This window comes from Agelaius tricolor, unplaced genomic scaffold (genome assembly GCF_023055355.1).
Source record: "Agelaius tricolor isolate 1412-34295 unplaced genomic scaffold, bAgeTri1.0.p SCAF_30, whole genome shotgun sequence".
Classification (NCBI taxonomy): Eukaryota; Metazoa; Chordata; class Aves; order Passeriformes; family Icteridae; genus Agelaius; species Agelaius tricolor.
Window position 1 is genome coordinate 7,763,451 of NW_027269290.1, and position 5,262 is coordinate 7,768,712.

The 5,262-nt window shown below is 46.7% G+C and overlaps 1 long non-coding RNA gene across 1 annotated transcript; it reads right to left on the reverse strand.

Moving 5' to 3' along the window:
* Positions 1-201: 201 nt before the first annotated feature.
* On the reverse strand, positions 202-5,258 carry LOC139601316 (uncharacterized). Its single transcript, XR_011682870.1, has 2 exons — positions 4,016-5,258; positions 202-2,802 (listed from the first exon to the last, which is right to left on the reverse strand). It is a non-coding gene; the product is annotated as an uncharacterized lncRNA (long non-coding RNA).
* Positions 5,259-5,262: the final 4 nt, after the last annotated feature.

A 5,262-nucleotide genomic window follows, 5' to 3' on the forward strand; every position in this document is an offset into this window, starting at 1 on the left:
GGGAGGGACCCAGTGCCTGGGGACCCGGGGTCAGCCGTCAACAAACACTTCTTCTTTTGCAGAGGACCCTGGGGGGTGTCTGTAGGAGATCCGTGGGCCAGCTTGATGAATGACACCTTAATCAATGGCTGCTGCCTAAATATATCCTCCTCTTGAATGCAGAGGTTCATATTTTAAAACAAAGAGGGAAACTCCTGAGGATAGGTTGTCTTTGGTTTATTGGCTTCCCCTCTTTCTGGCTTCATCACGGAGATGCTGAAATTGGATGCCTCCAGTGCTCTGTAGAGTAACCGCAGCTGAGACAGGAAACCTCCCTAGTTCTGCCAGGTCCACCTGTGCAGCTGCATTCCTCTGTCACAGCAGTAAATAAGAGGAGTAAAAATACTTGGATCAAGTGCAAGTGCTCCAGCAGTACCTGGAGCAGTCCTGGGACAGCCCACCAAGCTCAAGTCCACCTGACAGAAGAAGTGACAGTTTCTTCTGCTAAGGACTACGCAAGGCTACACTCATTTATCAACAAGCAATTAGCAGAAAACCACAGAACTGGAACAGAAATACACCAGTCAGCCAGAGCAAACTCCCAGTGCTTGTACAAGGTCCCACTGTGGGCTAAAGGAAATTCAGACTGGTCAGTGCCCTACTGCAGATGAGCCCCATGGAAGCCCCCCTGAGCACCCTCATCCTTGACAAGCAGCTGCTTTCCATCTCATTTCTGAAGGTTACAGTCTCATCAGGGAACACTCAGTCCCTCTCACAAACCCCTCTGAAGTAATCTGCCTAAAATGTGGAGGGAGCCTTTCATGCAAGTTCATCTTCAAATTATCTTCCAGTCAAAAGCATGGCTGCACTCAAGGACAAGGTGCAGAATTAATTCCTTATGAGCTTCTGAATATACTACCTTCTCTGAAGCAGCTGGACAGGATACACAGGAGGAGGCAGAAGGCATTGGAAACATGGAATCATGTGCAGGGCCAGGAATTGGACTTGACATCCAAATGTTCCTTCTGGGTCTCTTCCACAGTCCAGGAGATTCTATGATTCTGATTTTCTCCACGTGGGTGAGAACAGGCCTTAGCCCAGGTGATACCACCATTTTTTGGGATGGAGGTAACAGCAAGATCTGTAAATTCTTGAGCTCAGCAATGCAGGTGAACACATTGCCAAGCTACATCCCAATCCCAACACGCCCCTGTCTCCCCACGGGCCTTTTCTGCTCTCCATTGGGTTCCTAAAGGCACAGAAGGCTTTGCTCAGGTACCTGTGACCAGTGTAATCCATGGGGGATTACAAACCTGCCATAACAGACCCAGCCCTCAGGGGCAGATTTACTGTGGCATTTGGACTAGCATTCACACAGCCTGTCTGTGCAAGCTTTCACATCCCATATTCCCGAAGCCGAGTCACAGAGGGCTGCTCCAGCTAGCAGCAGGGGGGTCACTGCTCTGCAATCACAGCCAGTGAGTCAAGGCAGGAGAATGCAATAGTCACATACTGTGTCACCCTGTTTTATAACTGATGAAAGCCCACAGCCAAATTAGCAAAGGAATCAAGAGGCTGTTAAGAGAAGGGTCCAGCCGATGAGGCCGCACTGTGATTGCACAACCCAAAGCATCCAGAGTAAAAGAAAAATGCTGCTGGCCAGAAAGAACCAACAGGGGAAGATCCCAGCGGAGGAACACGCTCATCGTGGTGGATGCACCCTGAGTGATGCCGTCAGCAAGGGTGTGTTATCTCGCTCTCCCCAATGACCAGACTCACTGAAGATCCCACCAAAGAGCACAACAGAGCAGTCGAGGCTGGCAATGAGGAGAATTCCAAGCACATGAGCAGCATCCCTGATCACGGCCTTGTCCCTCCAGTAAGGGCTGGGGCGTGCAGAGCACACCCTGCCAAGGAGGCTCCAGACAGGGAGGAGGCAGCCAGGAGACAGAGCTGGAAACGAAGCTGCCTTTACTCTTTCTCCACCTTTACTGTAAGATGGGTGAATTCAGAGCACAGGACACTGAACACAGAAGCCCACTGTGATTGCTACTGTCATCCTGACTGATCTGTAGATATTTTTCCCCAAAGCAGGTGACAACAGCTCATCATCACCTCTGCAGCCATCCTAATGAAATGCAGACAAGAGGAGTCTGTCCCTCTTAACAGCAAAACAGGGCAAGCTGGGCACTGCTCAGAATCTGGTAGAGTAGGAATGCTGGAGAAGAGGTTCAGGCTGGCTATCAGGAAAAGGTTCTTTCCCCAGAGGGTGGTCAGGCACTGAACAGGCTCCCCAGGGAATGGTCACGGCCCCTTGGCTGCCAGAGCTCCAGGAGCCTTTGGACAGTGCTCCTCAGGCACAGGGGGGATCACAGGGGTGTCCTGAGCACGGCCAGCAGCTGGACTCGATCTTTGCAGGTGCCTTCAGCTATTCCATGATTCCATGAACCCCACAATGCCCTGTGCCAAGAGCACAGCCCAGCTCACACGTGCTCCTGGCCTGCACAGCTGGGCCCATTCTGACACCTCAGCACAGCCTCACTGGCTCCCAAACACACACCTCAAACATCAGTGCTTGGGAGGTGCTGCTCCCCTCACTGTCTCCCCTCTGAGCAGGGGGAAGGGCAACAGTAATTTATGTCTGGCCGAGCCCCATACATACATCTCCTTCCCCTAAGGGAGTCTGCTCTCATATTTAACCTCTTCATTCTGCTGGCACTGGAGGTGGATGATGCAGCTTGTGGAGAGGTGCAGGCACTTCCCTCTCCCCCTCCTCCTGGAATCTTCCTCTCACTTGTGGTCCTTGGGATTCACCCAACGTTTCTCAGGAAAAAGAAAAAAAAAAAGAGGACCTCTAGACAAGTATGCATTTAATAAGCAGTGAGACAAATAAGCTCCAGTTATCCCAGCAGAATTACAACACCAGAGAACAATTTTCTGCATTCCTCTGAAGGCCTGAAGGAACCCAATTGCATGCTCTCAGGCTAAATAGGTACCAGACACCAAGCGCTCCATAAGCAAACAGAGCCCCCAAAGTGCAAAAATGAAATAAGTAAAAAGCTTCACATTACATATAAACCAGCCGTTTGCACCTTGTTATTAATGGTCTCAACTATGACCTTTACACCCTGCCTTGCTCAGAGTCATGGATCTATGAGGCTTGGCACCCTCACAACAATTCCAGGATGAGGAGCAGGGAATAAACTTGCCTAGCCAGTGCTGGAGAGATGCAGGAAGGGAACTGGCCTGTGACAAATCTGGATGGAGAACCACTCCAGGGCCATCTCCATATGAATTTGTCCCCATAACCTCAGTGACCAAGGTGTCTGACAGCATGAAAAGTCCTTCTGCCACAGACATACATGCATAAAAGCTACTAACAAGCATCTATTCCAATTTTCAAAAATGAAGGGCTCCCAGCATGGTAAATACCTGTCAGAGATTACTCCCCAGAATTCTGATGTGATTTATAGCCCACATGAACTAGGGCTGCAATGAACAGACCTTGTTACCCTGAAATATTTATTAGTCTGAACTGCCTCACCTCTGCCACATAAAGCCTTGTGGAAAAGCTATTGCCATCCCAATGGCTGTAAAGTCACCACAGTCCTTGTTTCAAAGAAGTTACATCAATATTCATCTTGTCCTGAGTAATAATTGTAATTTTGAATGCATATGTACATACAGATGTATATGTGTATATACACACACAATTGATATGGTATTACACAGGTATGGGTCACGTGTCTGCTCCTAAGTGGCAAAGGAACACTTCCCAAAAACACGGACAATCCTGCACAGACAGCACTCCTTCCTAGGATTGCTGGCACTTCTAGAGACAGGAAGATTTTCATTACACAGCCTGCTGCCAGCTCTCCTTTCAGAACAAGCCCATCCCCTTTCTGTTACTGTTATGTCAAGGGAGGACAGTGAGAGAAAGCAGCTCTTGGGATGATACATGGGAGGCAGAGCTTCATTTATAACCCCACACAACTGCTGGAAAAGGTTCAACTTTAAAAAGCATTAGGCTGGTTACCTTATGGGCCCCTGCAGACCATGAAGTGAAATCACATGAACACAACAGGCCTATTAATCACCACAGTGATTCCAAGGTGAGAAACAGCCCCAGTGACCAACTGGAAAAAAAGTTGAGAAAATTACATTCTAGTAGTTAGATAAGTCTAAAAAGACTGGTAGTATATTTCTGTAGGGCTTCCCTTTTGATTCCTTGATGAATGCAAACAGTTAACCTGGATTTAAGTCCAGTCAACAGAAATATACAGTGGAGAGCAAACAATGGCATTTCTACCCAAGCAAGTATGTTTCCCTTCAGAGTTATAAATAAACTACATTTACATGAGATGCAGAGGTGACTTTCTGCTTCACAGAACTTGGTTTACAAGGTAAAGAAGGATTTGAAAACAAGCAAAAAGAAAAGTAATTAGTTCTTCTTTTGCTCTAATGGGAGAGTAGAAATGGAAGTCACACCAATTACCTCAAACCACGTGGCTGCCACAGCCATCTTTCCACCTCTGCAGTAAACAAACCCTCAGGGCTGCTCTGTATGTGAAGCAAATCCTTTGAAGAGTTTTCCACATCTCCGTTCTCTTCAAGTCTTCGTAACAACACTGAAACTACTTTGGACTAACACTTGAAGGTTCAGCTCTCCCAACAGACTCCCCTGCAGATACCACAACACTTTGGGCAGTTTCAGAAGCCATCCTGTCTTTCAAAATGCTTTGTCTTAAAGAATAAAAGATGCACAATTAAATCTAAAGAAGTAGTGTGAAATAGAGGAGTTTACCATCTCCTTGAGTAATGCAAGCTCATAAGATAGAGAAGAAACAAATCTTTGTTTGCACATTGTAATCTATATTTAACAGACACTTAAGAAGTCAACAAATTCAATGCTTTAAGTAGCAACCTTTTAATAAAGAAAGCAGAACCATACTTTGCTGTTAACAAATATTTTGAAAAAGGCTTATGAAATTAAATCTAAGCCAAGTATCTGGTGCATCTGCAGCTGAGAAGGAAGCATCAGTACTCCCAACACCTGCTCAGTTTGTGTATTCTCCTTTCTTACAGAGGAAGTATGAGCTTCCAGTTGTCCAAGTGATTTAGAGAGCAATAAACTATTGTTCAACAAGAACTATTTTCTTAGATGATTACAGATTAAGGCCAAAGGAGAAATTCATATGTTAAGCACCATCAGCATGGAAGCCAGTCAAGGATATCAGTTTGAAGAGCCCAGATTTCTTCCTTGGCTCCCACAACTGGGAGGGA